Here is a 17,865-nt window from a genome sequence, read left to right on the forward strand (position 1 = left end):
ACATACTTTCTATGTGTCATATGTCAGTGTATAAATTATGTATGCACACACATAAGTTATATGTGCATATTGTTATAGAATGTTATGTGCCTAATAGTTAGGAAATGTGAATGTAAGATTAATATTTCTTGTAAATACACACATTAGGTTTATGTGCCAGCAAATAGTGTCTATATGCCTCCGTTGATTGCAAAAATCTATGTGTATAATCTATAGGCATAACGTTTACTTTTTTTTGAGTGTAGGTCAGATTTGCCCCACCTTACCCTATACACCAGCTTCCTTGACCCGGGTTAAGGCATATGTCGGCAGGTTATCGTAAAGTTGTTAATAAACAAATACAAATACCTAAATATACTCATACATGAAATATATTCAAAATATTTTACCAAATACATATTTGCATTTGATTTTACATTTCGTAGTGTGATTGTAGGTCAACAATTTTGATATAGTGACAAAAAAGATTTAGGTTTGATTTAATCAATACTGTTGTTGAAATTACCAACAAATTCATTTTAAAATGCAAACAGAAGTATTTGTTGAACTAAACCAAATGCGTGCTTTCGAGAAACGCCCATTTCAGTTTGAAACAGTAATTCATTAAGTTTGAAGTTCAACTAAACGTTTTGTTGTTTCAAAAAGGTCTGATTCTTCTGTGTGTAGTGGAAAATTTTATTTTTTTAAATCTTTTTGAAAAAACCTTGTGTGCGTCCTACCCACTAGGGAGATTACTTTTATGCTAAAACTTACTCTCGCGTGTATTGAAATATGCTCACCCACCTTTCCCAGTGTTCTTGTTGTGCTTATACAGCCATGCCACCTTCGCTCGCGTGTGTTGTGCATACTATATCCATCAGAGATGCCAGATTTGCAGACAAGTCTGCAAATTCGCAGACTTTTAATTTAAGCTGCAGATTTTTTCGATGACGTAGATATTTGCAGATTTTTCCGTTTGGTTGCAGATATTTGCAGATTTTTTAGTTTGGTTGCAGATATTTGCAGATTTTTGAATATAAAGGCTTTTGGTTACACTAGCTTTCCTCACATTTTTTGTTCTTCCCAGACTTTTAAAATTATTATTGCAGACATTTGAAAAAAGTACCTGGCATCTCTGATATCCATGCTACCCGCTCTTCGTTCTTCGGTTGGCCTGCGCCCAGTCAATCATTAGTCAGTTGTGTTTGTGTCGCTGTTCTGTACGGTTGAATTTTATCGTTTCGGTGCACGCTCTTCGGTTATCCAAAATCAAACTTTTCCGCGTTGTACACGCATTTCGCGCATCATCATCGATCACGGTGTAGGAATTTGGGACCCCATTTCCGTATTGTTATTGTTGGTATAGAGTTGTAGTGAAACTATCCCGCTGTCTCAATTTCGTTTCATCATCGATGGTTGATAGTAACATAAACTGTTTATGTGTAAAAAACACCTCCGCGATCTGTGCTGGAAAGAGGAAACTGGAGTAATACTTTGTTTTCCCAGTGAGTCCAGATTCACTGTGATGGTCGTGTTTTATTTCTACGGAATGAGAAAAAAAAATTTCCTTTAAAGTGCGTTGGACACTCGCCGTAGACAGCGGATTTTCGTTCATGTTTGGATGCAAAATGCAATAATTTTCTTTTCCTCCCAACATCGACCGGTTTTGCTCCAGTGGATTAAATTTTGTCTACACTCGAGACGAAATTCAGAACCATTTTAGCTTGGATAACGGTGAATTTTGCCATGTGGTAGTGTTCTATTGTTTACGTTGCTTGAAACGAATTTTTGAGTTGGTGGAAAAGTGTGTAGCGGCGCAGTGGTGAAGATTGTGATTGAATATTACTGAAACCATGATTCAATATGAAATTTATAACTAAAAGCCACCATTTTTTTAATTTTCAAGTGGAAATATTATTACAATTCAAGGTGAAAAAATCATCTGAGCACGGGTGCAGTTAGTTTTTTTTTATATTCCCGAATGTTTCGCAAATGTCATGTGGCAGCGGCGGATGTGTGAGTGAAGGTTTATTTTTACGGCTATAGAGAAGACGAAGGTACCGGGAGGAAGTGCATACATTCTCGTTCATCTGGCGGAAAGTCTCTGGTTGCTGATGGTGGCAAAAACCGTTTTGCTGGGGACGGTGTTTGCATCGTTGGATGATTCTTCACAAATTGTTAGTAGAGGTTAGTTGCGCAAACTATTCTATTTATTTAAAAAAGACTGGTGTGGTTATATTCTTGAATGCACATTTATTCGTAAACTTTTCCAATACTAGAGCCTTCTTGTTTTTTTTTTATTTTTTGCGTTCATTCGAGATTATATTTTTTGCATTTTCGTTTTTACCTGTTGCCACACCTGTGTAGTGTAAAAATCTCGCGTACTTTTTGAAATGGACCTATGTGCAAAAGAGAGCCTCTCTTTGTTTGCTTTCTCTTTCGATTATCACGACTTAATTATTAATTTTTCCAATAATGTTCCAGTACATATTGGTAGAGTATGATTTCGACTAGCATATTATGCAAAGAGTTAAGCAGCAAACGCAAATGCGACCGTGTTATTAGCGGAAGAGAAAGTAAACAAAGAGAAGCTCTCATTTGCACATAGGACCTTTTCAATAAGTTTGCTTGAAATAGAGAAAGACTGCTTACACCTTAGTTTGAATTAATTATTATTTGTTATTAGGGGGATCTATTGTTTGAATGAGTGTAGCAACTACTACATCGGTGTAGTACACTGTCAAAAACGAAAATGCCATCAGAACAGCTATAGCATTTCGGAAGACATTCTAGTTCCATACTTCCAAAGTCAAAGGTTGTTTTCTTCACGCAGCGCGTTGGACTCTAAGAATAAAAATAAAAAAGAGGTTTCCATGCAAATTTCAAAGGCAATGCGGATCGTCCTGTCATAAAAAATAGTCCCTAAATTAAGCACAGTTGTTTGGTACTTCGAATGGAACTTTTGTTCTGTAAAAAATGTCAAGTTTTTCTACCCTACTATGTACTGACATTTTTACACAAGGTATGACCTGCTGATTTTCGATTCTCAAGTTTTGATTACTTTATGACATTTCTTTGAAAGCTTATCTTAACTATATGGCAGTGGCAAAATTAGATAGCATGCTATCAATCTATGCCTATCTTCTTTCTTAACAAAACCAGAGGGAATTGAACTAACACGATTTTTTGCAAAAGATTCTCAATATTTTTTGAAGCTGAAAAGAGTGGCCGAGTTTGATTACATTTTAATAAATCTACGAGTTTCAAACATTGGAGACAGACTGAAGCGAGTTTCAAGCATTGAAGACATGAATGTGCTCGTGATTTTTACAGCTCTTTTTTGTTGGCTTTTAACGATATTTTTTGTGGCTTGGTAAAATTTCAAGAATGAATAACTTTGTTCGATTTCATTCGTCGTTTTTCAGTTTTTTTAACCTAAACAAAATTTCAAAATTCTTGAAATATGCTCTCGTAGATCGATCACGAGGAAATTCCAGTTATAGTGACCCTAAAATATAAAGAATAGATCATCTCCGATTCATGTTTCTTTTGCCTGTGAGATTATGGTCGTTTTTATTTGGAATCCCAGGTTCGATAGTGGTTTAAATGTCTTCAAATAAACATTGTTGATAAAATTGAGATTTGCTTTCAAGTTTTGGACCCACCTCGATTATCAGTTCAATAACAAAAAACCTACGGTGTCGCACAAATCAATAAGTTCTTATAAAAATGCCGAATTCATCATTTTGGTTTTCTTCTTGTGAGTAGTTTTTTTGCCAACCAATTAATTTTTCTTAATTTTCATGAATAACAGGAAACCAGAACATATTCATTGACGAGAAAATTCATGACAGAAGCCGAATGCTTGTGGCGTCTACACGTCAGAATAGGGAACTTATGGTGAGATGATGGCAGCCAAGAGAAAATTTCATCGGCATATAAAACGGTGGCGCGACGAAATCAGAGGTACTCACTGCGACAGAGATACAGTTACGGACAAACAATAAGATCAATGCGGTGTTAATTTGCCACACCATGTTATATTTGACCTCCACGTTATGAATGAGATGATGTCATCTAGCGGCGGGCACCAGTACTAATGTGTCAATGAACGTTGCCAATTTTGTAGCATGAAAGAAATGTGAGGCAAACAAGTGTAGCATTTGAGAATATCATCAAAACAACGCGCCACAAAAATAGGACAATATCTGATCAGAATTTTATCCATTCCCAAATGTTTGCCGTTTAAATGCTATTGTATACATTCTCAGCAAATTTGTTGCAAGCTTCTACAGAAAAAAGTCGTCGGAGTTATATTTTTTGAAAAAAGAGACCAATTCTGGTGAAAGAGGCAAAATTGTAGCGTCTTCTAGAAAGAACAACTACGTGTTTTAAATGTTCATCGTAACCAAAAACTACGTGTAGCGAAAAAATCTCCGCCGTTGATATCAACTGGCTTCCCAATATGAATACATTCTAGCCAATATAGCAGATCAGGAATGACTTGAATTAATATGTGTCACTCAGTACTCTGCAGAAGAGGCATTACAGAAACAGGCAGGGCGTATCATAGTTACATTGGTTGGGAAACGATTAGTTCGGAGTTCAGACAATTCTAAATTTAAAATACCTTCAAATCTGGACGAGAAAATATTTTGGTTGTGGTGATGGTAATGAGTTGGTTCAATTTGCCGAATCATAGCTATCATTATGTTTATACAGAGATTTATATGGATTCCATACTTCCATATGATGGTTGATAAATGTCTTCGAAGTGGCAGTTTAAGCAAGGATTTTAACCGAAGAATGTAACTCGAGTCGGTAACAAGTGAGCGGATCACAATAACATCTACGAACCGATGTGGCTAGCTTAATTTTCGAATCATAACCCAAATAAAAACTTGTGACAGATCGTTTAAAAATTGACACTGGAAAACCACGAAACAAAGAAGCATAGTGGAAAATGGAAACAAGAAGCATGGTCCTCCATCTCGCTTTATCTCAGCCGGTGTCAAGCAAAATCCCAGTATTAACACTGAGAACTGACATAAAAGTAAAGTTTTCAATTTGTGTAAGAAAAATAAACTGTCACTTTGAAATGACAACAGCAAGTAGCAACTTGCTGCTGGTGGGCGCTTCGATCGGCCAGCAATCGCTATACGGGACTTGTGTACAAACTTGGAAACAATGGTGACTCACGCATGCGATTTTCAACGTATTTTCATTTAAATGGTCAAACAGATTTTTCGGGAAAGTTTGTTCTAGCTTATATGTCTGTTCTATGTGGTATTAATAATAACCAATGGCTATTAACCCCTGTGAAGGCAAGCTAAAATCCTAACATTAAAAGGCAAGCCGGGCCTCTCAGGCCCGTCTAAATTCAAGCTCCTTTTTGCCGTTCTCATATAGAAAGGTTATGCAATCGGTCGAAATTTCGACTTTTTAACCGAGACCCGCAGGGCCAAATCTCTTTTACCATTCGACTCAGTTCGTCGAGATCGTAAAATGTCTGTATGTGTGTATGTGTGTATGGATGTATGTATGTGGCAAACAATCTCACCGATTTTTCTCAGAGGTGGCTGGACCGATTTGTACAAATTTAGTCTCAAATGAAAGGTACAGCCTTCCCATCGGTCGCTATTTATTTTTTTATTGATCCGACTTTCGGTTCTGGAGTTATGTGTTGAAAAGTACAATCACACACCAAATTTTCATAGGGACTGATACCACCATGATGTCCAAATGATGCAATATATATTAAAATATGTGCAACATTACTTGGCTTTGCATGTCTAGATCATTAATGACCCACCGAAAGCAATTCGACCACATTGGCCAGCTATGGCGGTTCTTGATACCTCGGGGGACTTACCAAGTTCCTAAGATAATGTCATACCTATTTCTCGGCGAATTCTTTACCGATTTTTACAAACTTGGTTTCAAATGAAGGGTACAGCATTTCCATTAGCTGCTGTTGAATTTCTAATTGATTCGACTTCCGGTTCCGGAATTACAGGATGATGAGTATGAACACGCAGCAAATCCCGATTTCAACGTATAAGGCGATGGATGTAAAAAGGTCAAATTTTGTTTCCAAAAGGTCAGTACTCGGAAGATCACGTCGAATGTCGATTGGTTCTGAGCTTCATTTCGTTTGAACACGACCAATAAATGTTTCTGAGTTGCTATTAATTTCTTCTGATGCATAACCGGAGTACATATTCAGATTTTTCTTCCGAGTCTGCATCAGATTCATCGTCGGAAGCAATGCAAATCAGTTTCGGAATCGTCTGCTGTTAAATTTACTCGAATTTCTTCCACTATTTCAGATTCTTTGAGACGATTGAAAACATGGGCATATCGTCTTATAGTCATTTCAATTTTTTGTTACTTTTAGATCCTACAATTTGAATAATTACGACAACTATAACACAAAGAATAGACAACAAAAATAGATAATAACGACAGGTTTAGGTTATGTTGTATCCAAATAATTGTCAAGTAGACCACAGTGGGTGAAATAAAAGTATTTACCCAAAAAAATACGACACACGTCATTATCGTATGCTATTTTTACATTTCCTATAAAAGAAATGTATAGAGTTCGCTCAAACTTTCAAAAAAAATTCTTATAAGAAAAGGTAAAAAGATAAAATCAATCAAAACATGAAAAATTCCTGCTAATATGATGCTGAACTCATCAAAATGTTTTTTTCAGATCAATACTAATGTATAAAACCCGTGGTATTCCTAGTAAATATTGCATGCACACCGGGCCTGCCAGGCCCGGCTTGCCTTTTTGTGCATGTAAAAAATTCAAACATAGCTGCGCATCACTCCATAGATGAAAATTTCACAATTCTTTATTTTTGTTATAGATTTTAAAGCTACTTATCAAAATTTCCATGCCCAAGCTTATACTGCATACACATTTTTTTGTAACTAAAAAATTGTAACGTGCCGGGCCTCTGAGACCCGGTTGCCTTTTTGAGGGTTAAGAAGGACGAAATCTTGATCAATATTCAAAGGTGACCGGCAGTACAAAACAATCCACTACGTGATCAGGATAGTTTGGGTGGGAGTAGAAATGCAGGGTTGTTACGGTCACGCATTTTCGCGGATTTCGAGATTTTTGCGGATTTGGTGCGTTTTATGTTCTCAATTTGAGGCATCACGCGGATTTGGCGCGAATTCAACTTTCGTTTTATTTTATCAAAAATAATCCAATTGCTTGTAACACTAATCCTTTATGATTATTAGTTATTATTATGAATTAGTCTAAAACTCCGTTATGTCGATTTGGAACTATTTGGGGTGATTTGATTACGATTAATATAATAAGTTTCAGTTATGATTTTTGAAATGAACTTCATTTAAAAATGTTGAAACATGAATGGCAATGGATTCCTGTATCCAATGTTCTACTTTTTTTATTTGGCTGTATTTTTAGAATCGTTGCGCTGTTTTCGATTGGAGAAGTGATCCTAGTGGTCGGTTATAGACAATTTTGGCAGCAATCTGTTCACAAAGTTTACATCATCTAAACTTTTAACATAGTATTTTCTCGAATTGCCATGCAATGGAAAAAGAAGTAAATTTTTTCTCCCCAAAAGTAATAAAATGTCGACATGGCCGGGTATGAGGATCCCCTCTCCTAGGTTGATGTGTTTGACGGTACTGCAAACATCTTCAGACATATTTGAGCAGACAACTGCTTTAAGATAGTTGTTGCATTACGCCTCGATAGTGGTGCATCGAGGAGTCCGAGAGGGCTTATGGGCCTTTTTTATGTTTTTTGTTATTTCATACTCTGCACCAGCCCAAACTAACAGTCAACTAAGAACCTGTGCACACTGGCGTGGCCGATTGGCGGGTCGCCGTGGATTGACTTTTTCTGTGAGCTCTGTTTGCAGACATTGTTCAACAGCTTATCGGCTGCAGTGGGAGTCATTGCGCATTGAAAAAAATAACAGTTGAAACCTATTAGTTGTGTTGTGTTGTAATAATTGTAGGTTACTAGTGTAAAATTGTTATGTGCTAGTCGTATGTCTATCTGTGTATGTGTTCGCCTGAGTACTTGTGACATATGGGTCAGAGAATAGATGCAGAACTGGCTTATATGATAGAATAGTTGGTAATCCTTCTTGGGATCATCGGTGTTCAATTCGTGCATTCGATTCTATTCATTCGGATTGGATAAATGAAGGTACGATTAATTTACCGACGCACGTCAATCATCCATTCCCGATCAGCATAGCATGAGAAACTTCTAACGTAATGCAATTGTTGTTAATGGTAAATATATATCATTTTCTGGCATTTAGACGATTCCAAGTAGTTTTTTTGCATGTTACATGTGTGTTGTTCAATTAACCTTCCGGCAGTCGCGCTAGTGCACTGAGTGCACGCTGCTGTGAAAATTTAGCGAAATCGTCTTAGGGCACCAGCGGCTGCTCGTTCAGTGTGCCATAAGCGCGACTTCCGAAGGGTTAATACTCAGTAACAATACTAACTCTTCTCCGTGGGCTTGGCGGTGGACTCCAGACTGCAAATTTTTATGCTGAGGGATTCGTAGCTTGGAGACCTTGGATTCTGTTGGTCCCTAAAATCTAATAGCAACACGGTGCGTGATTCAGTTGGTGGGTAGAAGCGAAGTGATACCCTGACGACTGGAAGGTTGAATTATTTTTGCTATCTGTTTAACTAGATCCAGACCGACGCAGTATCCTATAGTTGATGGTTCATTACATATAATCTAAATTAAATATCATTAAATTAGCACAATGCATTAAAACTTAAGGCAATTAGCCAAAGTACTCGGATCATACCAATTTAACCCCAAATCTAAAGTAAACATCATTCAATTGCACAATGCATTGAATTTAAAATTTAAGTGAACTATCCAAAGTATTGGGATCATATTAAGTCTAATGTTCAAAATGTGCCTAGTAATTTTGAAGAACCATCATCCACGCGAACCAAACCGTCAAATAAAGTGGCTATGTTCCCAAATATAAGCAACTTAGAATACGTCCCTCCCGTTCTTTTCTTCTACTTCATTTGTCTGTTTTTGTTTTTCTTCTATTAGTTTGCTTTTCCACTACTCATGTAAATCAAAAGATCAGTCAATTTTTACGCTTCTACTTAATGTCTTCATTTTTTTTTTCTTTAAATTCGGCATGTTCTTTTTCTTAATTTAGATTCATTATAACACTCACTAACACAATCAATTGCATATTCTCTCATATACACTCATTTCTCATTCAAAACGTACAAACGCCGCTAGCCTTCGCGATAACACAAACCGGGTCACAAACGCGATCATGCAATTGTAATCATCCACACATACTCGCGATCTCGCCAACAACCCACCGCTCGCGCGATCATGAGTCGGTCACGTTAGGATGTCCCTGCCCTTGTTCTTAACAGCCTAGATTCATGTCTTCAGTTGGACCAATAAAAAATTAGGCTCATATTCATTAGACAACACATTCCAGTAAAACATGACAGGAAACTCTAGTGTTATGGGGGAATTATCTGCTAGTACCTGAACCGTACACTAAAAACTAAGCAACAAACTCACGGTCCGCGCGATCATTCAAGAACACACGCGAATATGCATATGGCGACACAGTTACAAAATCGAATTTATACACGCGAAATCACATACATTCTGGCATACGCGACAAACACGTGAACATACAAGCGTTTGAGCTTTTCGCGATCTTCCACGCACATCTACGGTTGCGGTCTCACAAACTTGATAAAACCGCGGGATAAAATGAACTTTTTAACACTTATAAATTGGCATCACAAAATACATACATACATACATTAGCTATCAAACCTTATGAAGAAACATATTGTATTTATTTCTGAACAGCCAACAATAGTACTGTTCAATGCACCTTTTCATCACATTCTGCAGCGCAATTATTCGTCAAGTATACATCAATCCATTAAGCCTACCCCAACCCACACCTCAGTCCCAGTCCCATGGCGTTTTGTTGGTTCGCATAGACTATTCTGCCATTACCCCTCCGATCATCGGCCTTGGACTGACTTGTGCTCTCATTGCCCCACCAAACGCTGCAAAATGAATTTCAAACACCCTCCGGGACAAAAGTTTTATGTTGTCAGAGTTAGCTGAGATGTTCCCAAGAAACATAAACTTGTTTTCGCGAATAACTTTACAAATTAACTTGTCGATCTGGCAGGGAATCTGCAGTTGTGGCCGGAGGACTTCGATTTTCAGTTTAAAATTTGTACCAGTTTTCACGACAAGCAGTTTTTGCTCGATAGCAGGCATTTCGTGGCGCTTATAAGGTACTCTTCCGTCTTCTTATTGGCAGGCTGCGCCAGTTGGTTGAAACATTTGTCGGTGAATTCCAAAGCAGGTTCCAAGAAGGACAATCAACGCGACAAATCTTGAAAAGTTTCCAAGACTACAACTTACGGACTCACCGCAACTTTTTGCTGATTTCAAAGCAGCGTACGGTACAGTGGAACGAAACAAACTTTGGCAGATAATATTTGTATGACACTGGATAGGTCAAAATTAGGTCTCAATATGGCCAGGGAAATATCCGACTCATTTGTGACGTTAAAGGTTTAAAGTGGGGCAATACACTCTCTAATCTGCTGTTGTTGGCTTCGGGGACGACATCAAAATAATTGCCATTGATCGCAGAGCAGCGGCGGAGGTAGTTTTGCACTTTAAAATGGAGGCTGCGAAAATCGGACGATATACACAAGACAAACTACATAGTATCTGATAAAGAGCTAGGTAGACTGAGCGGTGCTAGTTCGAAGGTGGGAATCGATGGAGTCCGGTACGAGATTGTCGACGAATTTAACTATCTTGAAACCAGGGATGCCACATTAAAATCTGTGTTTCAGTAAAAAAAATCTTTTTACCATCTGTGATGACTAAAACAGGGAAAAAATCTGTGATAAATTTCCAAAAAGTCTGTGAAAAATCACAATATTTCCAAAAATCTGTGAAAATCTATGAAATTTTCATCAAAAGGCCAAAAATCTGTCATCTGTGAAAAAGAATCTGTGATCAAAAATTGTGAAAAAAATCTGTGACATTACAGAAAAATCTGTGAATATGGTAACTCTGCTTGAAACACCAGTGACATGCAAGGTTAACTGCAAGGGAAAAAGTTCAGCTACACTTTTGTTTAGTAGAGAATTTGGATCCCGCACTCATTAGTTGTTTGCTTCTGAGAAAGATACCCAGGCGGCTGACGTACAAAAGCACGGGCGACTGGCGGTCCAAGACCGAGAACCCAGAGGTTAGAGGCACCTTCGATCATGAATCAGAGCCCCCGGTTAGAATGTGAGATTCAGAATACGGGACCTTCATAATGCGAGTTACAGAAGCTCGAACGCGCAATATCCGAATATGGAATTTCAGTAACCTCAATCTGATTCCCGGGATAATTTCAGAGCACATAAGATTTACTTATATTCTAGCTAATTCTACCGAGCAGTCTTCCTACATGAGCATATTAAACCTACACTTATTTTCTATTCTATTCTATTCTAACCCTTACACAGCCAGTATCGAAAAGCATCCTGGAAAACACTGCAGTTATTCTGTAGTGTTTTTCTTGTCAATATTAATATTTGAAGCATATTTTCATATGTCACAAATATTAAAACGGCCAGGCCTACTGTGCAGAGTTGGGTTTGAAGATGTTTCAAAAATAGACGGCGATAAAATTATTCATTTAATGAATAATTTAATGGGTCGAGGCCGTAAGGCTGAAAATCATAAGGCCGAAATTACATAAGGCCGAATTCAAATGGCTGAAAAATCAAAAAGCGAACTTTCAAAAGGCAAACTTTCTGGAAGGCGGAATTTCAAAAGGCAAACTTTTCAGAAGGCAGAATTTTGAAAGGCAAACTTTTTTATACGACGAAACAAAAACAAAGCAATGATAATAATGTGTTATTATCCATTACCTGATATTGATATTGATTATATTTCGACTGAATACATTTTATAACTGATTTTGCCTTCTTTTAAATATGAGCAGTTCTTTTGAGCTTCATTTTTGAAATTTTTATGCTTGTTCATTTTTGCAATTATGGATACTTGGCTATGACTTACGTTTTAGTATAGTATAGTGTAAAACTGCGATCCACCAGACATATGTTTTGTTTTGGCCATTATTATTATGATCGCCAGTGAGTTTTGGTTTTCCATACAGCTTTTCAATAATTAAAATTATCCTTATTATATTTCCTGATATCAAGAGCTGTTATTTCGAATTATATACTTCATCATTTGTGAGTTTTTCAAACGATGTTTTTTTGAATGAACTTACGGTCGTCAAACTGTGGGATAACAAAATTCTCACAAGTTTCCTATCTCATGCCTCCACGCGGGTATAAGTCTTTTGATGACATTTGGTCCTTAGACCGGCGACGACTGGGTGCTATCAACCTTCTGCCGATAATAGCAGAATGAGAGGGTGCGAACAGATCTAGTCTAGAAAACATTGCCGTATAAATGAATAATTGATCGGAAATTAGCCCCGATAAGACTTTAATCTGACTAGTATCGATGATCATGGGTCAATACGTATTTAAAATCATCAGGTTAACAATCCTTTATATTTCCCTGCAGTGTTCGTTATTATCGCTCGTATACTTGTATTCCACAAACAATCCGATATGGAAAATAATAAATATTTTCCTTGATTTATAACATCTCGCGCTATCATAACTCTTTGCCTGTGTTATCACTCGGTAGTTTTCAACCCAATAAATATATCGTAGAGAAGAAGTAGAAAATTCTGTCTAAATACTGTTGCAATAAATAGTGATCCGGCCCATTACGTAGATAAGATTAGCTTTTCTAGGCAATACTCCCACGGTCGGCCGTGTGGAGTTCAAATTGTTTTTGTTGAGGGAGCATAGGATACTCTCGGTGGCCGGCTGCCCAGAGTTTAAAAAGAACCAAAAACTAAACAAGATCTTTTTCGAGTGATCGTGTACTCGAAGACTAACTAAACAACTACCTAATAAAATAGGCTTTACAGGTCGCATCGCTTGCTTGGAGCGAATCCTAGACCGCGACACCTATGGAAGTCTGATGAATCGTCGTCCTTCCGTTAAGTAGGTGGAGCATCAACACTTCCCGTCTACCTTATCCTTTATCCTTCCCCGTGAGCAATGGAGATGGGGGCGGCCGGCAATGATGACTATCATGTTGTTGAGGTTTTAATATGGGTCGGATTGGTATGAATTCCTACTTACCATTTCCTAAGCAACCCTTATTAGATAATCAGCAGCCACACATGATGAAGTCAGTGTGCAATCTGCCAAAATCATCGTCACAACGCAACGATGATATATTCAACCATCGGTTGTTACACTGCTCTAGCTTTTGGGGCGAAGCCAGTATAATGCGAGACCAAGGATAAGGCGGCCGCCAACCCGCGTCGGAAGCAGCGACCCCTCGCAAGCAAATCTGTGATCCACTCGATTACTCAAACATAGGAGCTATAAATTAGTTTAAGTCCGACGGAGCGACAGCAATGTCGGACAGCACGCGACTTGAAGCGATATGGCGTACCCACATTAGGCGTAAATGTTTTTTTATTAATTGGTAATGAAGAATAATCTAATTAATTTTGGTTCAAATACAATATTAGTACTATTGGTAAACAAACTCATTTACAGTTATTTAAATATTTATAAAGTTGCCGTTATGCTCAAACATTTGAGCTACATGCCAGCTGCCTACAACTGCATAACTGTTCGTATTCCCGGTTTACTCGAACATAGGGATTGATTCCTTCTTTCAAATATGAGCAGTTCTTTGAATCTGTATGCCAAATAACTCTTGCACGCACACTTGTGATCACTTCGGCTGCCCGGTTTACTCAAACATAGGGGATGATTCCTTCTTTCGAGCATTCTTTTAATCTGATTTAAAATCGCAATGAATGCACAATTTGACAAAGGGTTTGGTGGATTTTTAGAGCATTAATCCTTCTTTTGTATTGGAAATGTTTCGTACGTAAACGTGCTATCCGCCCGATTGCTCAATTTACTCAAACATGAGGCGATGAATCAATCAGGAAGAACACAATGTAAAATAATCGAATAATAAAAAAAAGTTTGCCTTATGAGATTCGACCTTTTGGGTTTTCGACTTTTTGAGTTTTTGCCTTTTAAGTTTTCGGCCATTTGATTTTTCGACCTTTTTAACATTAGGCCTTTTGAATTTTGGAATTTCGCCTTATTTTTTTCGGCCTTTTGATTTTCAGCCTTTTGATGCTAAATCAATTTAATTAACGAATTGTTTTGAATCTTAAAGGAGGAAGAAACGAGGACAACCGTACCGACCGTTTCAGTTTAAAGTGGATATGTATAATAAATCGTTGGGAGTGACTTTGCTAAGAAGCTTAATGTCACTCCTTTGGTCCCTTGGGGTTGAGCATATTAAACCTACACTTAGTGTGCAAACTCAGGCACGCTGTATCGTACCAAACACGTGCACATGTACACATAGGTTCGTGGCACCAGTTTTCTCTTTCTCACTCCCATCACCACTAGCGTTGACTCTTTTTGTCTTGTGCGAATGGTTCTCGTGTACGCACCCGGTGTACGTATACGGACGTTTGAACTAGAGTTTGCACATCGTTCGCTTGAGTTCGATGTTCGAGGCGTACCTGCACATCGACCCGAAGCATGTTTGAGGTTGAACGCGTGCACGAAATTTTGTACACAGGTACAAACTTGTCGATGTTCATAGGAAGTCTGCTACCGAGTATCTCAGTGAATGGTATGTACGTTCCGGTTGATTTCAAATGGTTTTTAATATCGCCCTGATGTCAAAAGGAAACTTACGTTGTTGTTGATGGAGAAACGCGTTTAACTTATGAAAAGGTTGTATTCAAACGATTTAATTTTATTTGATCAAACAAAATTTATATGCTCGGACCAGAAAAAGAAATTTTGATGTGAGCATTTTGATTGGAAATGGGATTTACAATCACATTAGAAAATTGTGTTTTTAACTGCAAATAGTTTCTATAAATTATAAAAAATGTATTAAAAGTTGTTGTTATGAAAACTTTATTAATGGTACCTTCTCCATGATGCAAATTCACTTGAAAATTTTTATCTTGTTTAATACGATAAACATTTGATTGTTTCTAGTTGTTGATGGAAAAGCGCGAATAACTTATAAAATGGGCATACTTTAACACATCAATTGTAGTCGTTGACTTGAAACAATATTACAAATATCTCCAAATCTATTAAAAGATTTTGACATTTAGAATCATATTTTATAATGAAATAATCATTTGTCTGTCTATTAGTATGGCATTTAAAAACCTGCTAAAAGTTATCGTTAGAAAACTTGTTTTAAACTGCCTAGTAGTGCAATTGAGCCTTTCCCATTTATCCAAACTACTGATTCCATGGATATTTATTTTCAACATAAATTTGATAATGAAAATAAACTGGTTTGCTGTCGGCCAAGGAAACGGAAAGCCAGTGCCCCAACCAGATCAGGAACAGGAGGGAGAACTGCGAACAGGGAAACCGACAACAGAGGAGAAATCGTTTATTTATTTATTATAGCTACGATACTAATCACAATTGTTTTGCTTTTCTTGGTTCGTTTCAGCAAACCAAAATCTATACGGACTAGCACATACGAACAGTTAGGCTTTGTAGGTTCTCATCTTGAGAAATGACAATGACACTGTACGAGATGGCGCTGGGCCTGTGGCCTTCGACTGGCATGGTCCATTCTCATTGATTCGGAAGTCTTCTAGGCTGGTTGGTAGATATGTGCTCCTACTTGCAAGTTGATCAATTCGATTGGGTGGGGGACATGTGGATCCTACTAGTTGTCGATTCTTTTGAGCGTGAGTATGAGGCTAGTTCAGGAAAGGAGTGCAGGACTGGCACCTAAGAGATAGTTAATTATTCAGGACTTGTTCTTATGATTATTAAACTCGACCAAGCACACTGGCTCTCAGGAATGATAAGCAACCCTTTCGGGTCGGTGTGGTCTAATCGAGTCGAATCAGGCGGACATTCGGTTCGAGCAAACTTTATGGGGAATAGTGGATAAACATTTCTTACGCCTTTATTGGCAGAGATTCTTTTTGCGAAATCCTAAAATACCTTTGCTGGTATATCTACTCAGGATAATAATAATAGAAACATTAAGGGTTTACCTGGTCCATAATGTAATGAATGTGTATATTGACTAGAACAGGGATAATCGAGTTATGTTATAAGATAGAGAAGAAACAGCACAGTTGTAGGAAAAGTATTCGCGAGGACTTATACTGCTAGTATGTTTACCGTTTCAATTAATAGTCGATTGATCCGCTTCAGACCTAGGAGACAAAAAGGAGATTAGGAAAAGACAGAAGCGGATTCAATGCGAAATTTGCTAATATGACGTTGACCCCAAGGCGATGGTAAGATGATTTTCCATAGGATGACAGACTAGATGACACGACATTACACGCTCTAAACTTGCACCAAATAGTTTGTATGTATGTATGAATGTAAGCCCGTATGTATGCCTGTATGCATGGATCGGACCAATGTATCCCTGAGCAACATGGAAGGACAGCCTCTGCACACACTGTCAAGTGCAACGGAGAGACAGTAGGTGTACAGTTAGGTGTACACATAGGTTGCAGAAATAGGTTGTTGAGACAGCCCGATTGCACACTGATAAATAAAAATAACAATAACAATGGTGGTGGCACTAAAGGAAAAAAGTTTCAGTGAATTTAATAGCTAACCGTACTTTTTAACTCTCAACTCCGGAAACAGAACTCCGATCCAAATGAACAGCAATTTGACAGCAGTTAGTAAGGATACTGTAGCTTCTATTTGAGAATAAGTTTGTGGAAATCGTCTCAGCCATCTTGAAAGAGATGTGTATGCGTCATTTCCTCGAAGCGTCCGGTTCCATCGTAGATGGCCAAAAATAGCCAAAGAGGGTTTAATTGGGCATCAGTGAATCTCAAAACCCAGCGATATAGAAAATGTTTCATTATTTTTGCGTCATTTAGATAGCAAGAGGATACCGGTTTCTATGGCAATTTATTGCGCGACCGCACTATTCAAAACGAAACTCCGGAACCAGAGCTCCGATTCAAATAAAATTTCATAGCAAACTAAGGCGATGTTACGCATTTCATTTGAATATACAATTGTTGAAATCGGAACAGCCATCACTGAGAAAACTGAGTGAGATTATTTGATACATACACACATACGTTCATACGTACATGTTCAAACTAACTGAGGCAAATGGTATAATGTGTCCTGGCTGAAACCGAAGACTTCACATCAAGAAGACTGACATCTCTATCCTTCCCCCATACAAATGAGAAGCGACAGAGGTTACAGCGCCTCTGTTGTACGAAGGTAGGAAGTTCACTGTAAACGTAAACATTTGTGCGTTCATAACTATGGAAAGTACCACCTTCACTCGGAAGAGTAATTGCTGTTACTGTCTCCAAATTCTGGATAGAGTTGCCAGTCTTCTTGATATGAAGTATTCCCGGATAGTTTTACTGTACAAAATAGTGTTATCGCACTATATTTTGGAGAAAATCAAGTTACAAATCTGCTTGCCGATTACTCGCCTGTGAAAAAATCACTATAATTACAACGGTGTTTCATGAACAAATCCAGACAGTGCTACTGAGAAAAAGGCACTGGCTCGTAAGCTAGTCGCTATACGTTCAGACTCAACCAGGAAGAGTTCTTAGTGACAGTTGGATTGTTTCACTAGTTATGTTAGTGCCCTTCATGTTACGAGTCAGCCGTGAGCAGTTGTAATAGGATTACCATTTTTTGCAGATTGGTTAAAGTTCAGAC

General features: G+C 37.9%; 1 protein-coding gene across 2 annotated transcripts in view; it reads left to right on the forward strand.

Annotated features, from left to right (window-relative positions):
- Positions 1–1,185: 1,185 nt before the first annotated feature.
- The window catches only part of LOC131694898 (phospholipid-transporting ATPase VD-like), a 198,760-nt gene continuing 182,080 nt past the window's right edge, over positions 1,186–17,865 (forward strand). Inside the window, exons 1-2 of one of the 2 annotated variants that reach the window (XM_058983414.1) lie at positions 1,186–1,300; positions 1,655–2,166. The gene's annotated coding sequence lies outside the window, so the exon portion shown is untranslated. Of the gene's footprint in view, positions 2,167–17,865 lie in introns of both variants that reach the window. The other variant, XM_058983413.1, reaches the window with a different exon arrangement.

Source organism: Topomyia yanbarensis, unplaced genomic scaffold (assembly GCF_030247195.1).
Source record: "Topomyia yanbarensis strain Yona2022 unplaced genomic scaffold, ASM3024719v1 HiC_scaffold_19, whole genome shotgun sequence".
Lineage (NCBI taxonomy): Eukaryota > Metazoa > Arthropoda > Insecta > Diptera > Culicidae > Topomyia > Topomyia yanbarensis.